Here is a 24,492-nt window from a genome sequence, read left to right as displayed (position 1 = left end):
ACTTGATGAGACAGAACGGTTGCTTGATGAGATGACACAATTCTGTGGTTTCGATCAGCAGTGAGAACAGAGTAAAGTGGTGAGGAAGTGGCTCGAGATTCTGTTTGGCCTTGACAAGCTTGGCTGAAGGTAGACAGCCAGGTCCACTCAAGTGGAACAGTCACGGACCTGCTGTGAGCCCGAGTCTATTTTGCAGTTCTGCTCCCAGTCCTATAAAAAATACATTGCAGCCATAAAAAGTGTTCAAAGAAGAGAAATCCATTATAATCCAGAGCTAAAAATAAATGTCCTACAATCTCGACAGCCTTGAGCACAGAAAATTATGAGGGGCTTTATGTAAGCATTCAAAAATCAACTCTGCAGTGAAACAGACATAAGCACACAACTGGAAGAACTGAGAGCAAGATGTGTTTTTTACAGAGGGCAGTGAGTGTTTGTGTCAAGCTGCCCAGCAGTTAAGTTGAAGGCATCTTGAAGACACTGGATGAGATCTGCAGATCGATGATCTCCTAGCAAGCCAACAAGCACGGAGATTTGGGTGGCCTCTTCCCATTCGTGACCTTCTTACATTCTTAACAGCGGTGGAGGAAAAGGTGGTGGAGGGATACAAGCCGATGAATTCTGGGAAGGAAGAGTGAATGACCGGAAGTAATCCAGGGCAGAAGAACAAAGAGCAGGTCGCTGGCTTGAGTGAGGAGGATGTCCTTTCTCTTCAGCTTCAGTTATTAAATTCATTGAAGGTGACCTTACCTGGAGAAATTGTAATTTGTTCAGTCCTTGTGATAGGTGCCTCTTCTCTTGCAATATATATATTTAAATTGTCATTTGGTTTTCTAAATTGCTTATCACCCTCTTCAGGCTGTTTATCTCTGCAAACTACCTGCTTCTAATAAAAATGTCTGACTTTGCACTTGGCAGCCCTTGAGAGCTCCCTGGATTACAGGAAGGTGGCAATGCATGAAGATTAATTACACAATAATACAGCTGTTTTAAGTAGGGTCCTTTGGCGTTAATGCCTATACTTGTTTTATTTTAATCCTTTATTCATGAGCACTTGTGGTATTTGACACCATTGCTTAGAGATTTCCCTGAGACAAGGCTGCACATTGAATTTCTAGACTGTGACAACCTTTCCATGGCTAGATGATCTGACAAAATTACCCACAATTTGCTGTCTGGACATAATTCCTTCATTAGCAATAATAACTGATGAGTTTCTGAAGACGTTTGTGATACCTGCATTACAGATGTGGTTGCACAATGCACCCAAGAGAGCTCAGAAATAATTAAATATAATGTACTGTGTAGGTTTTGAATTTCATGTATTCAGAGCACCCTGTTTTGAGCAGGCTTGGAAATGCTCATGTATGACCAGTGGGGTCCTATTAAACAAATGTAAGGTAGATGATTCCAGACATCATTTACTGTACATGTTAACACAAGAAGAGAAGAACAGCATTTCCAGAGATAAAAGCCAAGGTGATTTCCTGTGACGTGATTTGACAGAGGTTTTTTTATACAGACATATACAACAAACTATAGCAATTAAAGTTATAGCAAATTAATTCCAAAAACTAAGTAATTCATTTGTTGACTGAATAAGAATATTTCATGAATAAAAAATGCCACTGTATTCTGGAGTTAAATTATGATGTTAAAGTAATACTATGCACCACTATCAACAATGCAGTTTTCATCAGGTACTTCCAACAGCTTAGGTACAGTAACAGCATTTCATGAAAGGAAATAATTGCTGTTGAGAAGTGTGTTGAATACCTTTGAGGCACAGATATTTAAAAATACCCTTTCTTGACTCAGATCCATTATTCAGTTCTGTTAAAAATCATAAGAACCTGAATGCTGAAAATTTGAATTTGAAGAAGTATTGAGTTTTGCTAGTTCAACGTGATGACCATAGTTCTGCATGAGTAAAATGTTAAGACAATTAAGAGCCACAGAAAAGTAATTTTCATTTTCAAAACCAGGTGTATGGCCTTTAACTTTACAACTTTCTGTGGCACAATATTTGTGTGCAATTTATTTCTAGTGACGTGTTCTTTCGATTGGTAATAAAATTACCATTGGTTTAGAACAAAACTATATTATCTCACTCAGAAAGAATGATACTTTGATTTAGTCCTCAGGTCAGTGTGGACACATAGAGCTGCTTGTATTCAGAGAGCTGATGAAGACATGCCACATTTCATTAGCAGCTTAGATGAAGCAATGTCGAAATCTTACAATCTCTGTTAGTTCTGCTTTTTAAGCGAAGGACATTCACTAAACATCCAATTTCCTTGCATCTCTGTTTTTGTCATCTTTAATTTTACAGCAGCACCATTTCGGTGTGGCACAAGAACCCTTACAGATTATGTAGTCAGTAATCCACAATGCTGTCAATGAAGAGGCACAAAACTGTCTGTGGTGTGAAAACAGAATTAATGCAATAGATGAAACCTTCTCTGTAAAACATCAGCTTCTCAATTCATTGTGACGGGCTAACTGGATTTTGTATGCAGTTTGGCAAAGACAGGGTTAATTCAATGCCTTGGTCTTTCAAACAATATTAGACTGCAGACAACATGTTGGAGTAATAAAATAATTATATACTGTTAATTTAACTCTTTTAAGACAGGCTTTCTCTGGCTATATCAATTTTTTTGAGTGAGGTTTTGAGTACAGTACAAAATTCACATGCCATAAATAAATATTGAGCACAACAGAGTCAATATCAATGGATGCTCAATTGAGCTCTTTGGGCACATACACAATGTTATTTACATTTTAAATAGCAAGCAGATACTGTAGGTTTGTTGATTGTGTAGTCCCTTGGGATAAAAGAAGCATACTGAGCTCAAGTAAAAAATGCCAGGTGTTCAGTGTTTGTTATGACTGGCATGATATGATTGACTTGCTGCCCATCTGTGAGAGATGTTGCCTGGAGAACAAAATATTCTCTAGCTATCAGCAGCCTCGCCCAGAGAAACCAGGTAACTAATTCTCTGAGGGGCAAGGCATGTCCTAGAAGAGGGAGACTCACCACGCTAATCAAAGACTGTCAGGTCCACCTAATCCACTTGCATAGTCAGTTTCATGCCGAAGCAGCTTCAACACAATAATGACTATAATAATGACTATAGTTGGTGTTTTTCATTAAAGCGATCGACGTGCGCTTGGAGAGGTCTTTTCGAAGGTCCTTAAGGAGATTACCTTGACAGTTGAGAGACTAAATAATCTTCTATGGGCCAGGGAGAATCTGAGATTGATGCAGTGTTTTATTCCGTGACAATGTGTGTGGAGACATCACATGGTGAGCGTTGTGCAGTCCTTACCACAATAATGCCTTGGGTACAGACTGAGGGTACTCACTGCTTGAATCAACAGTATTTCTATTCCTGCAAACCAATCAAGCAAAGTCATTTTTCACATGCCAGCGGTTCCATGGTGTAATGGTTAGCACTCTGGGCTTTGACTCCAGCGATCTGAGTTCAAATCTCGGTGGAACCTGGGCATTCTTCTTGCCAGCAGCCATATCACCCTGCAACTCACAGCAGGCAGCCCCACTGGAGCTCTGCAGGTGTGAGCCTGGTCAGTACCTGGATGGGAGTCCTCCTGGGAAAAAACTAAGGTTGCTGCTGGAAGAGGTGTTATTGGGGCCAGCAGGGGGCGCTCACCCTGCGGTCCATGTGGGTCCTAATGCCCAAGTATAGTGACGGGGACACTATACTGTAAACAGGCTCTGTCCTTCGGATGAGACGTAAAACCGAGGTCCTGACTCTCTGTGGTCATTAAAAATCCCAGGGTGTTTCTCGAAACAAATTGGGGTGTAACCCCGGCGTCCTGGCCAAATTTCCCATTGGCCCTTATCAATCATGGCCTCCTAATAATCCCCATCTATAAATTGGCTTCATTACTCTGCTCTCCTCCCCACTGAGAGCTGGTGTGTGGGGAGCGTTCTGGCGCACTATGGCTGCCGTCGCATCATCCAGGTGGGCCTGCACACTGGTGGTGGTAGAGGGGATCCCCATTACCTGTTAAGCGCTTTGAGTGGAGTGTCCAGAAAAGCGCTATATTATATAAGTGTAAGCAATTATTATTATTATTATTATAAGATCTCCCAATGCTGGGATTACAATGGTATTGTATCAGGAAAACAATATTGCCATGATCAGCTTTTGCTCCTAACCTTAACCTGAATCCAAAAAGAACACAGGTGGGCCCAACTCAGCAATGCCATCGAGACCTTTGATCAACAAGCGTCAACCATGACTAGCCAGCCTTTGCCTGCTGGCTGCACCTGCACAGGAAGAGTGGTGAAACATCCCACAGCAGTCTACCCAGAGGCTGATACGGTCTGTGCATCAGTGTTCAGGAAGGTCATACTGCTTTTAACTTTGTGGTGTTTTCATTTTGACAATCTGTTATGTTTCATACTGAAACTTTCCATGATTCTTTGGTCTGTATTTTTGTTATTTAATATTTTATTTTATGTGATTTTGTTAGATATCCATGGGTAAAATAGTTGTCCATTAGAGCTGATTGCTGTGTTATTTTGTGCATCACTGTGTGAAATAACTGGTACAGTTGAATTGTGTTTGTTCACTTATTAGAAGCCCTCAGGCTCCACACCGAGCTTAGCTCCAGAGAACAGTCTGTTGTTGTATTTGTGACTCCTTTACTCGTTTGTTTTTAATAAAACATTAGTCTTTGCTTCCAGATCAGACTGCTGGGATCTGGGCAAAGCAGTCTTTGCTTGAGCCCACACCAGATTCTTCATTTTAACTGGGGGCCCTGGTTTCCATTTGAAACATATTCTTCTGTTTGGCTGTGGAACAATGGGACCTTATCTTTCCTGTTTTTGTGGAGATGTCTAAAAGATCTATCTTCCAGGGCACCCTACTAAATTCATCAGTCGCTGAAAGATGTGACATCTACTCGTCTGTCCACTAAGTGATAGCTGAGAGTGACTCCCAGGAGCTCATGTGGCGTGACTCAGCCCTGTATTGTATCCGTCCTGCTGCCAGTCTTAGGTTGCGGCAGATCCGCAGGCCTTTATGTCCTCACTGACACCTCTGTTACATCAGTAATTAAAGCTGTGATGTTGACCCGCTCCGCTGGCAGGAAATTTACAATACCAGCGCTGAAGTCTGAAGGATATTGGGATAGGGATGTATAGGTCTTATCATGGCTGTGTCTTCTGACGCGCATTGACGCAAGGCTGGCTGAAAGGGACTGGGTGGACGGGGGGAGGTGGCAGGACCTCGCTAGTGTCATGAAGGGGAGATGAAATCTTAATAGGTGAAAAGAATCCTGTTCATGCTTAGTGGCCGCTGTCTGATCATTTCTAACATAATAATAAGACTGGCAGTATCAAAACTAATAATTGCATTAATTCAGTTGTTTTTTTGTATATTAGGGGGGAAAAGGAAAATCACGTTTCATTCACTTTTACAATGCAGCCTTTCTTGCTGTCTTTCTTTCTTGTCTGAAAAGATGATTTGCAGTAGTGACCATGTTTCACGAGGAAAGAAAGGCCAGCGAGGAAGAGATTTAACTTGCGTCATTCGTAATAGTGATAATTGCTAATCTAGTGAGGTAGCTCTAGCCCAGATACCACTGTGCGCAAGAGGTTCCTTCTGTATTTATTTGCATTAATTCTTTTTCTGGTGAGGCAATTCTAAAGAGCTGTTTTACTCAGCTGCTCCCATTTTTTTTTGCTGTTTTGAGATTCTCCTCTCCCTGCAACAAACACACAAATCACATAGCCTCTGATTTATCACTACACGTGTCCTTGTTAAACAAAACAAAATCCTAAAGTACTCATTCAGACCAAAAGGCCCAAACCGTAGACCTCTATACTTCTAATTTATCTTCCTGAGGTGAAATTGGTCTGCATGTTTAATTGGGTAAGTAGGCTTCAGTATATCTCACTTTGTGCTTAGCATGTTTATTCCCAAATTGTTTTGTGCATGTTCTTTGACAGGGTGATCTTTAACTTTTCTTCACCTTCACTGTGTTAATTAGTTCCTCTGAAAAACAGCTGAAGTATCTGGAACACTTCTACCTTGAATCCATACATCAGGGGAAAAGTTTAAAAATTCAAGATGCCACAGGCATCTAGTGTACATTGATATATTAACATCCAATAAACAATGATGTCCAGGGACACTGTTAGCTTGTAGAAACTGATACAATATGCTGCTCAGAAATGCCACGTTTTCTTCTCCTCACTGGAAAATAACCCGTTGCCTTTCCCTGTCATTTGGCCTTAACAAGGCATGAAGAGCAAGTAAACTCAGGAATGCTTCATAACTCTTTGAAAAATAGACTTTATAGTATCTATGGAGAACAGACTGCAGCCTGGTAGGTTTTACTCACAAAATAACTCTAAGGGACCCTGTTAATGCAATAGCTTTGAACTGTTCAAGGACTGAGCTCACAATACAGACCATTGACATTAGGAGGCGAGATTTTTTTCTGATTCCATTTGTGAAAAAAAATGCTCTTTTGCATCTTTTGCTTTGGAAGGTATAATCCAATAAAGCCTCGCAAAACATTTCCCGAGAGAAATATTTCATTTGTATATAAATCCAAACTGTTCTTCCTGGCTTTCAGGAGATACAAAGGGTTCAGTGGCTGCTCATCGGAAATAGTCTTTTTGAAGAAACGTTTATGATTTCTGAATTAATTGATGGTTTCATTTACACGTTCCTCGCTCTCATGTTTGTCCTGGGTAAAAGCCCACATTTCAACCTGACGGAAAGCTCACTGCTGTCAAGAGTCAGACCTGGCATGTTTCACTTGAGGGGCGACTGATTCTCAAGTAAAGGTGATGTGTGACGGCTTGTGCCCCCGTCATTGAGCACAGCCCTGACAATTAAGCCATCATTTAGCAGTCTTGCATGCCAGCAAGGGGTGATTTTGGAAAGGATTACCTTGCCATCTTTTATATTTGTCAGGGTTTGTTTTTTCCAGAAGCCACAATTGTCACACACAATAAAATGACCTTTTCCCATGATGATAATTTCCTTGGACAGCTCCTTCCTACAATTAAAATGTCCTATCTTTATTGTGTGATTCACTATCCAGATACCCCAAGGCCACATATTGGAGGAAGAGTTTGTGAGTTTCAGAACTGAGTGAATTAAACTTAAATGGAATGGCTTGTTAAATTATTACCTTATACTGCTGGAATCACTGGTTTCAGTGTAACAATCCCTGTTCGCTGACATGGGAGAAGGGGTATTTTTATAATAGTCTTGAGAATGCCGGAGGATTTAAAAGCTACATGGATTTGGATGATTTACCTTAAACTCCGGTGTTAGGCTTCAGAAAGCTCTTGAATCAGTGACGACAAAAATCATCGGCTTCACAGCGATACGGAGATAATGGTTCACTGAAATAGTTAAAGCGATGAATGAGCATTACCATGTAATTTGCTCATCTTTATTTTATTTCAGTCATTTTACTGTCAAGAGAGGAGACAACCTGATGGCTTCAAGATGCTATTTCGAATGTCATCACTTGACAATATAGCAGACAAAGCAAGGCCATACTGCCTGGCTTATCTAGAACAGTGGCAGCTTCCCTGATGACCCTGCTGTTTGACGAAGCTTGGATGGGACTTCATGAACTGGAGATAAAAGTTACTCAAATGCCACCTACGCTTTGACATTTTATAGCCTGTGATGGCGTTCGTGCCCTCTGTCTATCTGAACACAGATACCATGTCCTATGAATTACAATGAACTTCACAAGAATCTTCTAAACGTAATATTTCATTTTGGTGACAGGTACACTGTAAGTAATGCAATCACATACCCTCTGAATACTGTTTAAGGCTAAACCTTTTGTTTATATCCTGTATGTATACAGATATAGATAAGGTAGATAGCTAGATTAACAGATTAACAGCCCTTTGCTAACACATTAAGCTTATATCAATCAATCATTCAAGGTTTATTTATCAATGCATGAACAGTTCAGAATACACCGGTGTTGTCAGTGCTTTGAAATGCTTTGTCTGCGAGCTCGTTAAGAGGGATAGAAGAGTAGAAGGACAGGAATTTATAGGGATAACATTTCAAAGGGAATTTATAAGAAAAAAAATAGGATACAATAAATGACACAATTGCAGTTTACAATATAATTAACAGATTGTGTGAAAATAACACAAGGATAGGAGGTATATAGCGCTCTTCGTATGTGTCCTGAGAGTGACAGGATGACAGGGGGGCACCGGTGCAGCTGTCAGTTCAAAGGGGTAACTGCAGGCGTCTGCAGTGGTTGGCTGTTTAGCAGTCTTACTTCCTGGGGGGAGAATCTGTTCTGGAACCTGTTGGTCTTGGTCTGTATACTTCGGTATTGATTTCCAGATGAAAGCAGAGAGAACAAGTTGAGGATAGGGTGACTGGTGTCCCAGAGGATAGACCTGGCCTTCTTGAAGCATCTAACAGAGTAGATATCCTCGACGTTCAGTAGCGCTGCTGGTAGTGTTTTGTGCTATTTTCACCACCCTCGGGAGTGCCTTGAGCTCTCGGGCGGAGCAGTTACCATACCAGGCAGTGATGCAGCCGGTTAGGATGCTTTCAGTGGTGCACCTGTAAAAATGTGTCAGGATGTTTGACTTATATTGTTTATATTGTACTGCACTGTTTCATTTGAAATTCCTTACAAGAAAGGACATGTTATTGTGTTTAGAATTCCTAAATTTCAATAATAAAGCTGTCTGTGCAGTGTGAAGGAACTTTTATGCATTCTATTTCGAATTGCCATTTTGCTACACCTTCTTACATCCTTCTGTCATAACTCCTGTATTGCTCAGAGAACGAGGAAGGGCAGGGCAGGCCAGACATTCAATATCTGAAATGCTGCAGGCTCCACAGCACCTGACAGGAGAGTTTCAGAAGATTGGGAAACTTCCGAGTCAGGTGATTGTCAGAAAAGCGAGAAAGCTCAGGCCAACCCATCTCAGCCCTACCGCTCAGCCCTGGGCCGTGACATTGACCAGTTGTGTGCTGTCAGTTGGTTAAATGTCATAACCCTGGATTCAAACTCATGATCTCTGGATCCTAGCTCTCAATCTGCACTTGGATTGTGCCTCTTTGCCTGTTTGAGATATGGGGTTGAAGCAAAGTTTAGATGATTTCAAAACGTTAATCGAACCAACCAGGGCAGATGATGACGAATACATGAAAATAATTCAATGTCAAACACAAGCAATAGAGGATACACTTTCATTCTGTAGGTTATGGACTGTGTTTCGGCATTAATAACAGTATTTAATCTGGAATCAGCTACCTTTACAAAAATAAAACGTTTTTTTTTCTGTACATTCACACAGGAAACATTTCTGCATCACAGTTTTGAATTAAAAACTCACCACAATCACTTTTTCCCCATGTCCTTAAGTAGTTTGTAATTCCCTCTGTTGTAAAGATGAATAAGATGATCCATTAAGCTGCCCAGCCCAGGGACATCTTGGTATTTGAAGTTCTAATATTAACTTTAATTTCTATTTTTATTAATTTTGCATGGTAACCATTAGCATGCGTTGAGATTTTACTATAATTGTATGTTCTGAGTGTTGAAACCCTTTGTTTCCTCTCTTGAATCTTTATGTTCTGATTATATTAATTGCTATAAATCAGAGCTTCTTACATCCTTAAGTCATCTCTGCTCAGTGCAACATTTGGAACCCTGTTAATCCACATTTTAAATATAGATATTTTCTCAGATTGAAGCTGTTCAGATTGATAAATATTTCATTTTATTTAAATGAAGGGGAATTTAAACTAAGAGTCTGTAGACTACATTATTAAAGCAAAACCTAAACAGATCTGATTGCTAATAATTCTTCTTTATTGTACTAGCCCATGGTAGGTTTCTCTGTCATGCTTATGCCTAAATAGCTTAACTCAATCCCCACCCTCTCTCCCTCCAAACATTCTGAGTCCTCAGATTAAAATACAGTATATAACTTGAAGTAGTTCAGGTGGGGAGCTGCATGCGTAGGCTGCAGAGGAACAAGGAATAAACCTATAACTTGTTCCTTTGCAGTATACTGTATACGTTACTGAATACCAGATATGCAAACTTAGACAAATTTCTACATAAACTCTTCAAAACTGATAATGCTTGCTTTTCTTCGCTGAATGACATTGAGCCTACATACATACTTCTCTATATCTGGTATGGAGATATAGAGTATAGAATATAGAGATATAGAATCTATATAGAGATATGGAATACCATATCTGGTATTCATTTACCTGGGAGTGCACATCGACGATAGACTGGAATGGTCTAAAAACATCGAGGCCATCTATAAGAAGGGACAGAGATGACTTTACTTCTTGAGGAGGCTCAGGTCCTTCAATGTATGTGGTAAGATGCTTCATATGTTCTATCAGTCGGTGGTAGCGAGTTCCATTTTCTACGCAGTGGTATGCTGGGGCCCTGGGATTAGAGCAGTGGATTCTAAAAGGCTGAAGAAGCTCATCAGGAGAGCAAGCTCTGTCATTGGGTCTGGACCCCTTGGAGGTAGTGGCTGAGAGGAGAATGGTGTCCAAACTAGAGGCCATCATGGACAACGTCTCCCATCCCCTCCATGACATGCTTGTAGAAATGAAGAGCACGTTCAGCAATAGACTGATCCATCCACGGTGTGACAGGGAGTGCAACAGGAGGTCATTCTTGCCTTCTGCCATAAGACTGTACAACGCATCCACCTTGCGTCTGGGCAGAGGCAACATTGACAGTGACCTGTTTCTGGACTGAACGCATCTACACATCTACTGCTACATCTGTTCTCTTTCTTTTCTTTTCCCGTTTACAACCGTTTTTTGTGCAATATATGCCAGGGACCTGTGCAATACATTTATATTTATATTTATATCTATATTTACATCTATATTTATATTCATATGTGTGATACGATTTTTCTGCGTACTGTTCTGTTCTAGTTTGTTCTTTGTGTGTCCGGACTGTGAGTAACTCTTTTAGTGCACCCCTCACTGTACTGATTGTATTGTATGTATTGTACTATCATTATTATTGTATCATTTGTTACACTGTGGCTGTGTTGTCTGTGTTAAGCTGCTGTTGCACTGCAATTTCCCTCACGGGATCAATAAAGTATCTATCTATCTATACTTAAGATGGCGTTGTGCTGTCACAAGGAAAACAATTGCACAAAAAGGCTAAGCGTTCGCAATGTTAAACTTGCCTATACATTTTAAGTACGTTGTTTAATGTTTAAATTCTGAAACACAAAATGCATTGCACCAGGACAAATAAGATTAAACTACTTTGTAAAATGTGTAACAGTGAGTTTTGAAGCCTCCACTGGTTTTGAAGTGTATTGCACTAAGTATCACATAGCACACTGGACAAGAAGCTGTGCAAAGCTCGTTCTCTGAAGGAGGTGTTTCCACATTTATTCACACTGATCAGAAGCAGCTTCTGGTTTGTGTCCCAGCAAAATGATGGTCCTTTAATTTGTCTTTTATTCTTTTAATTTGTATCCAGTACTGATTAATTAGTTGAGTTGATTGTGATTTTAAAGGACTGGGATTTTTCAGGCTCAAGGTTGGGGACATCTCATCTGAAACAATGCTTAATCAGCATGCTCATCTTTAACACATAACACATCGTTCAGACCAGCAGATTCAAAGACTTGTCAAGGAGCTCAATTACAATCACAAATCACTAAACATATAAAAAAATTACCACACTGTCTATGATCACACTTCCAAAAAATTGAATCAGGAATGCTGGTGTTTTTGTTTAATGTTTTTTGGATGTTGTACCAGAGATGTTGTCAGTGATATTAGGATTCAAAATCTTCAAAGGCATTGATAAAGTAATCCCAGCAGACCCCTTCATTTGAAAACTGAAATACAAGCCAGAGCACTCAGGTGGCCACTACAATGTGATAGTGCATTTAAAACCAAGAACAAGAAGCACTTCTTTACTCAGAGAGTTGTGGGAGTCTGGAACAAGCTGCCCAGCCATGGGTCCTGGTGTCTTTCAAGCCATGCCTGGCTGAGAACCTTGGATCATGTCCTAGCTCTCAGATGAGCCTGTACGATGAGCCCATGTGGATGAGCTACATGAAGCGTAGTTCAGGACCCTATGCAGACGGTATAATCCGGAAGTAAGTGGAGAAGGACAACAGGGAAAACAGGGTGAGGTTCAGGACGGGAGGACAGACAGGGGGGCGTGACGACGGTGATCTGGTGCTCGGGGGGGCGTGGCGTAGGCAAACGAGTCCAAACAGTCCAAGAGGGAAATCCGGGGCACAATCCAAGGTCCAGGAGCCGGGAGATCCATCCAAGACGGACAAGGTTAAAATCAGGAATGGGATCTAGAACAGGAACAGGGAACCAGGAAGATAAAAACAGGATAAGGCGGCCAGGTGCTCCGAGCCCCGGACCCAAATGGTTAGGACGCCGTGATGGAGCCTATGCCATTGGGTCTCTGCTGGTAGGCAGGCTTCTTGGCATCCATCTTCCAATGCTGAATGAGGCATAGTGGGAGCGCCAGGCTTAATTAATAACAGGGGGCAGGTGCACGTAATAAACTAAAATACGAAAGGGTCAGAGCGTGCTTAAGAGGAGGGATGACGATTGTGAAAGAGCTTAGATGGCCAAGTAACCATTTGAAACTATATGTTCTTAGACAATCCAGTTTATCCAATTAAGGAAACTAGACATTAAAAATGAATTCAGCTGCCATTTGAAATGTGCTACCTCTAAGTTCTGTGTACTCATGACAGGCTACTTCATCTTCTTTCCAGGCAGAACACAGAGATATTTCTTACTGTTGCAGATCAAGACTAATCGGGGGTACTGTAAGACGTAATCTGAAATTAATTTAGTGAATCAAAATATGTTCTTTAGTCTAAATAACACAAACCTTTGAACAGCAACCTTTGTACTTCATCATCAAAGAATGCCTTCAGTAGTGGACCTCAGTGCATTGTAATGCTCTGCATATGGAGTAGGCTTACAATGAAAAAAGTAAGTGAATTAGCCTTGGGATGAGTAATGTTGTATAATTAAGAACTGTACATAAAACAGCACAGTAAAATGAATTATGCAAACCAATAAAACTTAATATTGAAATAGAGGAAACCAATAAACAGAGCAAATTAAAGTTTCCTGGCTTTCTGGTTCTTTGAAAGATTCATACTATTGCCTCGCAGGTATTCTGATTTTCTGGCTTTTAATCCTCTGAGCTGTCACTTAAAATGAAAATTTGTTTAGCTGCCAGAAGAAATTTACTGCCGTTGATTGAAATTCTAAAAATGCTTATTTTTTTTCCCGGGACTGTTGGTGAAAACGGTAAAAAACAAAAACCCATTTCCAAACCTGAGTCTCAGTGGCCACCGGATTCCCAGGTGTCGTCTAAAGGCATCTTGTTTCTGCAGCAGTGAACAACACCCCGGGGTTGCAGAGGGTCGTCAGCAGAAATAAACTTTTAAATCGGTGCATAAGATCAAACATTATTTAAGACGCTCTGTGAGGTTCAAGAAGAGGAGAGTGCACAAACCTCAGGACAGGAAATGAGGTTTTCTTCTGTAGCCTTTGGTTTTCCGGGAATCCCTTTCTGAAACTTTGCTATGCTGAACTATACACTACTTGTGAGCTCACTCTCCAGCAGGTGCTCAGTGGCCACGGGCGGTTTTGTGCAGAATTGTCAGGAACAGGCTGAGTTGGTCTGCGGTGGCAGAATGTTTCACATACTTTGCCTCATCTTTCCTTCACTGCAGCGTGCATTCTCACTGCAGAGGTCAGTGCCCATCTTGAATGTCCGGACGGGCATTGCACCTTAGCCACCCATTTCCACGAAATGCCAATGGGTCTGTACCCATGAGCTGGAGATAAGGTACAGCTGGTGTCTTTCCATGCCAAATTCGCTCTGTGAACCTCATTGTTCGGTCACGACTGCTCAGGGTCAGCCATCTTTAAGACCGGTACTTGGTCCTACTACAGACGGGAGCCCTCTTGCTCTGGGCTGTATTTGAAGCAAACAATGGCATTCCCATCTTTAGGATCTTCCTAGTTTACTTACAGTATTGTAAACACCCTTATTAGAACATAAGTAAATGTAAATGCAAGTGCAGGCCATTTATCCTACTGTATAAGAGCTAGCATTTGCCTACACACGACTAAGCTATTCCATTGTAGCATCAAGCATATAATTTGAAAAGACCTTAGTGTTTGTACCTGCACAGTATATGTAGGTAATCTCTTCCATACATTCATAATTCTCTATGCAGAATAACAGATTGCAGATGACAGGATCCCAGAAATACAACACAGGCATAGTTCCAAGGGAATTCATTAACATTTTGAACACTGACCATGAAAGTGAACAGGTTTCATCATGTAACCAGTACAGGCATCTATATAAATTATAGAACAAAGGTTTCTTATCTGCTGGTTTGAAGATGACATAAAAATGTAATTTTGAGTGTTTAGATCACAAAACATTTTAAGCCCTATTAAGGTAAAATGCATTCTTTTGTCTTCTTGCATTGCATTAACTTTTATTATCAGGTAACCTTTGCTGAGAGAGAAGCTACTGCCGACCTGATTAGTTTGTAATTCAAGTCAACGGTCCCGTAGTCTGTAAGTATTGTTCTGGACTATCACTGATTAAAACAAAATAACAAATCAAAGAAAACAACTCTGTCCACCTATTGTGTCCTCCATGAGCCCAAGATATAACTGTTGAGAACTGACCTTTCCTTCAAACAACATTTCCAATTCAAATGATTGTTGATGTGCTGTTCAAATTGTTTTGAACGTTTTAGCTCTACTTTAATTCAATAGATTTACAGTACTGACATGCTTGGAGATATACTTTGTTTTTCAGCCAAAACCAAAGCTCCGTGCATGTTCTGGAGACAACAGCAGCAAGTTTACAGATGCGCTTTCATTCTTTGATGCTTCTGTGTTTGATTGTTCTTCAATGTGCAGGTTTGTAATTTTGATTTAATTTTTATTCTACGTCCTGTTTTGTTCAAAGTGCTTTGAGATGATTGTATTTAAAAGCCTTTTATAGTCTAGAGAGTATTTTTATTGCTGTTGTTTAGCTGTCTGAATAAGTGCTACTGTGCTGCTTAAGAGATTCATTGCTAATTATAATATTTTAATTGAAGGCATTTTAACCATGTTGTTTTCCAGTAAAAGCAAAGGTTTCCGGTTTGGAAATATATTGGGAATACAGAAAAGTACTAGAAAAGGCAAATACTTTTTTTGAGTATGGTCTGTGACATGATTACTTGTTTAATAGTAAGCAGAGCAAATATCTAATTTTCCACGCAGAAGTAGCAAGAATCAATAAAACACAAATACTGTAGCAAAAAACATCTTCACAAAAGCTCAAAGCTGTCTGCCTGTTTTCGGCAGTAATGATGCCTTCATCACTTGAATAACTTTTTGTGTGTAAAGAGTTTAGAGTCCATTTTCATTCTCCTTGTCTCTTTAATTTTACCTTGGAAAATAAAATCCCCAAAATTGGCCCACTGGTATAAATCAAAGACCTGTGAAACAAAGGGCCGTATGCTGAACATTACCAACTGACAAAGTCCAGTTACGGGACCAGTTTTATATCTGTAGAAATGCTCTTTCCTCTGAGCTCCATTGGTCTTCATGGCATTTGAGCAGGGGCATTAATTTTTACGCTTTATGTTTTTCACACGCTCAGTCGTGTCTTCGTTTGTGATTTATTAATGAGATTGTGCCTTTTGTTTATGCCACATTGGTTTTATTACAGACCTTGTCTCCGGGAATCATCTCAAAGTGCTTCAAGCATTTGCTGTGATGGACAATGAAAGGATTCGCAACTGTATCTTTCAAGATGTAATACTTTTCTCTATTAAAAATGACATTTTATTTGGCACGGTGGAACGGCGATTAGTACTGAGGCCTCGGTGTTGGGGTCTGGGTTTGATTTGGGGTGTGCCTTCTGTGTGGAGTATGCATGTTCTTCCTGTTCTCATATGGGTTTCTCTGGGTTCTAACCACTTTAAAAATACAGGGTCGCAGGGGAGCTGGAGCCTATCCCAGCAAGCAACAGGTGCAAGGCAGGATACACCCTGGACAGGACGCCAATCCATCCCAGGACACACAACCAGACACAGACACTCATACTAGTGACAATCTTCTTAGAAGTCAATTAATCTACCAGTATGACATACAAACGCCTTGCAGATAACACCCCAGGAATTGATCCCTGGGCCCCAGGCTACAATGCTAACCACTGCGCCATGGTTACCATCGTGTACCATGCATACTTCCTCTTATCACAAGCCACGCGTTTGCTGTGACAATATTATACATATCTGCAAGGAGAAATTGTTGAACATGGTCATTTTCACAGGAGTTTACGTTTCAAGGCGTCGCCAATGTTAATAGGTGTTTCTTCTTAAAGCGGTGAGGCTGTCAGTCTGAGAAATGACACAGCTCTTGTAAGAAGGGGCCCGACTTGACTGTCGAAATCCATTTACACCAAGTGATGGATCATAAGATAAACAGAACAAAGAAAATCAATAAAAACAACTTTGAAACAAAGAGATTTGTGTAGCTTTATGACCTACAACACATTTCATAGGGTGGAATTTAGTTTATATAAAAAATAATAAATGTGGCTTTATCCTTTCTAGAAACAATCTGTTCAGTTCTGTTGAAACGTCTGTATCAGTGATGGTTTTCTTGGTACTTAAGTCCATTTCAACAGCTATATTTCTACCGCTGGATTGGATTGTGGCTAGCTGTTGCACTGTGGGGATATCACTGAAATTGAATGGACCACGGAGAAACAGGAAAGATGTGATATGGAGTGATAAAGTAAGCAGAAGGCTGTGGTTGATGACACCATCCAGAAAATGATAACAATATAGAGCAAAAAAATGAAGATAAAAAGGTTATAATAGGATCTGAAAGAGGTCTTCAACCTGGCATGTTAGATTTTAACACTTCTCTGACTTCCTGTGTGCTTATCTACTGTGATCAAAGTTGTGAGTGAGTAACACTATATGCTAATGCATCATACTGGCTGTAAGTCATGATGCTAAAGAGCTTTATTCTCTTTCTCTCAGGAACTCCCCGTGCTGGAGTTCTGCTTATGTATCATGATATTGTCCTACCATAATCCTCAGTGAGGGCTATATCTTGTCATCTGTTATGAAAACTACTTACAGTCATTTCACTTGACATGCATTAGATCCAGTCACTCACAGCCCTCTGATTGAGACATACTGCACTTTTCATTTATCCCTTGACTCATTCCAGGCCTCTCTTTTTTCCCACGAGTACTTTGTTTTTGACTTGCATGGAAGGCATCTGTCCATGTTAACTGATTGACAGCGTCTCAGAAATATTTGGTTGTCCTTTAGACAAACACGCCCTCCCGGTGAGGAAAAGATTAAGCCCTCGGTTACACTTCACCTGCTGATCACTCATTGTCTAATCTCCCTTCTGCTATCTTGCAAGTAACTGGAAAGATTAATCCTGCTCACCTTTGCTCGTTCTCTGAGGAAAATACAAACAGCTCTTACTGGAAGAATTATGCTTGTAACGGAAGTGTTCTTTCCGGACCCTATGCGGACGACACAATCCAGGAAAAAGTGAGGAAGCTCTGGGGAAAAAGTAATGCAGGAGACGGAATGAGGACAGGGGGGCGTGTCCATGGTGCGCAGTGGTACGGGGGAGGTGTGGCCCGAGGCAAACAATCCAAAAGTAATCCAGACGGGGAATCCAAAAAACAGGCAAAGTTTAAAGCCAGGCGGTCCATCAGGAACAGACGGGTTAAAACCAGGAACCGGGTCGGAAACCGGCGGGGGGAACAGGAATAGGAACAGGAACAGAGACTTAAAAACATGACGGAGCCAGACACATCAGGACCCGGGCTCGCATGATATGGGAATGAGATGCAGAGCCCGGAACTAATTGAGTGGCTGGCTTTTAAGAGGGACGGGAAGGAAGCTGGAACAAGGGGCAGGTGCACAGAATTAGGTCCGAACTGAAAAGAGCTGGAACGTCCTTAAGGAGGAGGGACTGCAATCGTGACAATGCTTCTTAGGCCACAGGTATTGTGATATTCCTTCTAATATGAAAATATATTTATTACTCTCTCATGACGTCTGGTAATGATTAGGAATGTATTGATATTCAGGATTTCTATGGTGCAGTATTCATTTGTAAGAAAAAAACACCCTTTGGACTTCTGCTTCCCTGAAGCCATGTTTCCTGATCCTGAAGTTCTCGACAAAGTCAACCCATGCAGGAGTATAAGCAAAACAAGAATCTGAACACGCAAGCTGAAATTAAAACGGTGTGCTCATAGGATTGAACCTTCAGTGTGCTTCATTACAAATAAGATTGTGAATGTCTGTGACAAGCTACTAAGTCATAGTGTTTACAACGATTCCCTGGAAACTTTCAGGAAAGAGTGGGATGATGTCCTTGGTATGATAACGTATCTGACAGCCAGATTCTACAAGCAAACCGAAGCTCACTGCTGCCTCCTCTGGTTCGACACTTTTCATATGTTCCTGGGCTATTGTGTTCTGTTGTAATCACTTGCTATCCATAAGACTACAGCAACTCAGAGCTTTTTAAAAAATAATATAAGCATACTAATAAGAACTTTCTGGAGGTACCCCAGAGCTTTCAACATGAAGCAATAGTCACATCAAGCTGAAGAGGAGGAGGTTACCTGGGGGGGGGGGTCTACTGGCAAAAGACTCTGAACCTTACAGTGTATATTTGAATCAACCACTATGCTTTAACACGGCCATAGTCGTGCAATAACTCTTGATTTAAACTGCCCTCTTGTGAGCAGCTGATCAACATCACTGCTCCAGTTGTGCTGGGAGGACAAACTGGTTTTCGTCCTAAGTGAGCACGTGCTTACGTAATTGAGGCAATAATTCACTAATTCAGATCAATATGCTCATTCTTCCCAGGAATTAAGGTGCTAATGATTGACAGAGACTAATAAAATCTCATGGAATGCAGTGCAGCATCATTGAGGTGGGTCTGAAAGCTGTTTATTAACAGAGCAACAGCCCTATTTATAATGCCATTATAAATATTATTTATTTATTATTTATTTAGCTGAGAACTGCACGGGGGACGGGACTTCGGGACTGTATATAGTGGGGCAGAGGCTGGGAGATTAATCCCTGTGTGTGTTAGTGTAGGTGCAGCGCTGTAACCCAAGTCTCTGTGTGTGTACCTTTCCCTGATTCGAGTTAATAAATCTGTTGTTCAACCTCATTCCCTGAGTCTCATGCCTGCTCCATTCCGTACCGAAACTCGCGTTCATTACAATATACTGTGTATCTGACCTAAGACTGCCTTAGAGAAAATGTATCTTAAATGAGAGATAGAGCATATGGAGTATTTGCTCAGTTTGATAGTACATATGAGTTGTGTTCATAAGTGTTTTAACCAGACTATGAATTAAAAGCTCAAGAACAGATATCATTTTTTGTCATAAGAAAGAACTTATAAATGATAACCTGAGTAATTATTTTCTTTCTAATTTCATTTCAGGATATTGATTGAAACCAATCCAAGTGTTTCCAAACAACCCTCTCTGATTGTTTTGAAAATGGAATGTGCTAAAACTTGAGCAGCCTTTTTAGCATGTGCATATAAAAGCACTAAACCCCAGGGAAGTTTGTGGTTATATGCTCCAAAACATATCTGTTTTTCTGTTGGGAGGAGTTAATACAACCCTTACTGTTCACATCAAAAGTGACTTGAATTCACATGTGTCTTAAAACAAATCTGGAGATATTAAGTCAATTAATTTTAAAATGATCAATTTGACATTAAAGCTAAATGGTTTTTATAACCTATTTTAACCAAACAGCACTTTCTTAATAGAATTCAAAGGAACAAGTAAAGGTTTATTTCATGCTGAAAAGAGAAGAAATCTCTTTCACCAGAAGAATAAATCTTTCACCAACTTCCACCCGTCCCTCAAATATACAGTTAACATATCTTCCACTACTCTTCCATTTCTAGACATCAACTTTTCCATCAACTACCCCCGACTCTGCACTTCAGTCTAGCACAAACCCACGGATTCACACAGCTATCTCCTGTATAGCTCATTTCACCCCAAACACTAAAAACTCTCTCCTTTTTTCACAGTTTTCCAGAAACAAGCCCTCAAAATGTACTCCTTTTCCATCAACAGAGGATACCCCAGCAGTGTTATTGACAGGGGCCTTGTCTGGGCCAAAAACACCCCTCGGACCATCAACTTGAGCAGGAGCTCCTGCCGTAACAATTTCATTCCTTTGGTGCTTCCCTACCACCCCAACACACTTCCTATCCCCAGGACTATTCACGACAACTTTCCATCCTACAGGATGATCCCTCCATTGGGGCCCTCTTTTCTGACCACCCCATCATCTCATATCGCCAACCACTTAATCTGCGTAACCTTCTTGTTCACAGCTCCCTTGACCGCCCTCAGCAACCATCCACACCAGGCACTTTCCCTTGCAACAGAGCTCGCTGTATCACCTGCAAGTACACATCTAACACCACACTCATCCAAGGCCCCTCAGGACAACTCCGGATCACCCAGATGGAGTCTTGTACCTCAGGCAACCTTATTTACTGTATCTCTTGCAGTAAATGCCCAGCCATCTACATTGGAGAAACAGGAAGGAGACTCGGAGACCACTTCAGAGAACATGTTCGGGCTGTGAAGATTAAAGATCTCTCCAAGCCCATTGTCTCTCATTTCAGCTCTGACGGCCATGATCACACTAATCTCTCCGTCTGTGTTCTCAAAGCTGTTTTTCCTAACTCCCACATCAGAAAGACTACAGAAACTAAAATGATCCTGCAGCTAGGATCACACCTTTCCCCATCTCTCAACGACAGACTCATTTTCTTCTAAATTCTCTCAATTCATTGTAGGTTTCATTTCACACCTCTCTACACCTATCCTGACTTCACACTTCCTAATTGGCCTCTTTCTGTCCCCTGCTCCCACCTCTCGCTCCTCCTCTCTCCCAGCTTTTGTTCTCCTATGCTGCAGTACATTACCTTTGCTGTCTGCCCTGTCTCTCTCACACCTGAAGAAGGCTCCACAGCCGAAACGTTGTGTTTTCTTTCTTCTCTTTTCAGGATGGAATAAACCTATTACTTGTTCCCTTAAACCTTTACTTGTTCCTTTGCAGCCTACACATGATGATGCAGCTCCCTACTTGAATTTTTTTATAAGATGTTACTATCTTCTTTATTATGCTTTTCAGATGAGTTTCTAAGACAATAACAGGATCTTTGCATCTTTGTAAAGCTGTATCACATCTTTCAAAAATATCCTCAATAAAGCCTCCACAGCATTTTCAAGGCAGTAAAAACAACATATATTGTAAAACACTGACATCTAGTGTACAAAGTGGAAATGTTTTGAATAATTTTATATCTTTAATTATAATAATAATTTCTTACAGTTATATAGCTCTTTTCTGGACACCCAACTCAAAGCACTTACAGGTATGGGAACTCCCCTCCACCACCACCAATGTGCAGCATCCACCTGGATGATGTGATGGTCACCATAGTGCGCCAGAACGCTCACCACACACCAGCTCTCAGTGGGGAGGAGAACAGAGTGATGAAGCCAATTCATAGATGGGGTTATTAGGATGCCAAGATTGGTAAGGGCCAATGGGAAATTTGGCCAGGATGCTGGGGTTACACCCCTACTCTTTTCAAGAAACAACCTGGGTGATTAAAAATTAAAAATCTCTGTGAATTTTTAATGACCACAGAGAGTCAGGACCTCATATTTATGTCTCATCTGAGGGACAGCACTTTCTTACAGTATAGTGTCCCTGTTACTATAATGGGGCATTAGGACCCACATGGACCACAGGGTGAGCACCCCCTGCTGGCCCCACTAACACCTCTTCCAGCAGCAGCCTTAGCTTTCCCAGGAGGTGTCCCATCCAGGTACTGGCCAGGCTCACACCTGCTGAGCTTTAGTGGGCTGCCAGCTGTGAGTTGCAGGGTGATATGGCTACTGCCTTACATAAACGTCCAATTGTTCATCAAAAAAATATCAAACACCAAACAAAAGAAAAAAATACATCTTGCCGGTGTTTAACCAAGTCATTCTTCTCTCCATGGAATATTATTTAAAAGGCTGGGATGGAGTAATATTGGGTCTGAACAGATTATATATTTGTTTTTTGATTTGGAAAACTATTATTGCTATTATTTTAGCATTTTATAAAATATTTCTCTTGCAGTTTTAGTAACAAATGTGGCACAAAACACTACCCACTACAAAAAGCCCTGCAAAAGAAGTGGAACAACAAAATTAAAGTATTCTAATGTAATCAAACAAATCAAGGACTTACCCAAAAATAAAACATACCTGTATATTGTATTGCACTTATCATTCATATTACTTCTATACATATCATTATCACAAATCCAAATAGTCTGACCGTAAATTATTTTTTTCTCTGCTGTTGGAATACTTTTGGAGGGCACAGTATCAGTACGAAGCACAAAAGATATATCAGTACAGATTGCCGTAATGCAGAAAAACCTGATCATCCACGTCAGGAGGTGGAGTGTGTCAGAGTCTCCACGCAACCACTCGCCGCCACACTCCAGCGCGCTCTGCTCACCACATCCACCTCTTATCCAGCCACTTTCCCCCCCTTCTCTCTACTGACGCCTTTCTTCCACGCCTCTCCAGGCTCACTATCGAGTTCTGCTCGCCTCAGCCACACCTTTCTCGCCTTTCAATAACCTTCTGGTTATTGGATATTACTCCTTGGATTTCAGATCTTGGCCCTCCTACTGACCACTGACCTGCCTAACGACTTGGACTTCGGTTACGGGACTCTCTCTCTCTCTCGACCCTTACACCCACCCCACACTGGCTCCTAACTTTCCACCTACTGGTCCCGGACAGTGGGATTTTGCATGACTAAATCGGTGCAGTTTTTAGAGCCCTCTATCAATGTTAGAGGTTACTGGAAGGCAGCCAGCTTGAATCTGGCCTCTGGAAGCAAATTGCTGCCAAAGATAAAATAAACTGTTTTTCCCTCAATGATTGTGACTTACTCATATGCTAAATATCTAGTATCACGTTATGACTTCAAAAGGATTCTGTGATAATTCTTTATCACCTAACTAGATGTTAGATGTAGTTCCATCATAAAAATAAAACCGCAATCTTTCTTTGGAAATAAACCCAGTTTTACCTCCCTGCTCTGCTCTGAGATATTATTTCAAAAGGAAGCAAAAATAGTCCTGGTTTTATACTTCTAAATGAGTTAGAGGTCTATGTCTATACAGCTACACAGATTTCTTAAAAGCCAATTTTGTACTTGCTGAAAAGACATACAATGGGAAGAGTAAGCACTGAAAACAATATCTGGGTCCATCCACTCTCTCCTGTGCTTAACAACCTGCAATCATCGCTAATTATGGTATTTTATTATAAGTACTTTAGGCCACAGTTACTCTTCATCTCTTTTCAATCTCTGTAAGGAGGCCCCTTTGCTTCAACATCCCCTCTCTAGTCATCCAGAGTTCTGCTGCCTGCCTTGTGATCTCTCTGCTTCTACTTTGGACTTTCCAGTTGCTCCCTGCTGCTGCAGGCATGTTCAAATGAGCACGTATCACTCTTTCCCCACCCTTCTCCACTCGCTTATCTCTTTTAATACACTGTCTTCTCCTGCCTGCTCATACCCTATTTATCTGTACATCACTTTGCATAACCATTATCTACGAAATTGGGATACTTCTTGGAGCAAGCTCTGATGAACTCCTGTAAGCTGTCTTGAATAATATTGTGTGCAGATTACATTTTTAAAAATTAGATACCTAGTAATAGTTATTTGATAGACGTATCCCGAAAGTATGTGGTAATGTTTAAAGCAGTTATTATCTGATAATCATTATATAATTATGTGATCAATGCAGTGTTATGGTAGCAATGCACTTCCATAGTCTTCAGGCTTTGTAAAGGCAAAAGTCAGGCTTTTCTATGACCTCCATAAAACCTCATAAAATTATCACTGAACAGCACTCAGTGGCTGAAAGTCTCAAGTCTAAACCTGCTGTGCACATTCAGGAAGTCATTTCTTAGCTTAGTAGTTTATAAGAGCTTTGTCTGCATAATTATTTTAAATTAGTATTTAATTGGTGCACATTAAGGAACACTAAATCACATTATAAATATCTCTATTGCAGTTACAGTTAAGAGTCAGTCAGTTGCTTTTACTTTTGTTTCCTAATTATTTCCTAATTCCTAATAAAGTCTTCTTTGAAAAAGCACAATATAGGAATATAAAGCTATAGAAAGTTTGCTGGGGGCTCAAACAATATTTGTTGGCTGAAACTTAAAGAGTCCATTTTCAATGACAGCACCTAGCTGATTTACATACTGTAGAACTGGGAAAGAATATTACAGTAAAAACTTCCT

At 40.7% G+C, this 24,492-nt stretch overlaps 1 long non-coding RNA gene and 1 other non-coding gene across 2 annotated transcripts; one reads left to right on the top strand and one right to left on the bottom strand.

The window, feature by feature from the left end:
• Nucleotides 1–3,435: 3,435 nt before the first annotated feature.
• Nucleotides 3,436–3,507, top strand: trnaq-uug (transfer RNA glutamine (anticodon UUG)). Its single transcript has one exon. It is a non-coding gene; the product is annotated as a tRNA-Gln (tRNA).
• Nucleotides 3,508–11,347: 7,840 nt separating this feature from the next.
• On the bottom strand, nucleotides 11,348–13,610 carry LOC107076930 (uncharacterized). Its single transcript, XR_001478057.2, has 3 exons — nucleotides 13,374–13,610; nucleotides 12,919–13,007; nucleotides 11,348–12,367 (listed from the first exon to the last, which is right to left on the bottom strand). It is a non-coding gene; the product is annotated as an uncharacterized lncRNA (long non-coding RNA).
• Nucleotides 13,611–24,492: the final 10,882 nt, after the last annotated feature.

The sequence above is a fragment of the Lepisosteus oculatus genome, chromosome 5, assembly GCF_040954835.1.
Source record: "Lepisosteus oculatus isolate fLepOcu1 chromosome 5, fLepOcu1.hap2, whole genome shotgun sequence".
Taxonomy (NCBI): domain Eukaryota; kingdom Metazoa; phylum Chordata; class Actinopteri; order Semionotiformes; family Lepisosteidae; genus Lepisosteus; species Lepisosteus oculatus.
The sequence above is the reverse complement of the archived record's forward strand: the minus strand, read 5'-3'. Positions and strand labels throughout refer to the sequence as shown.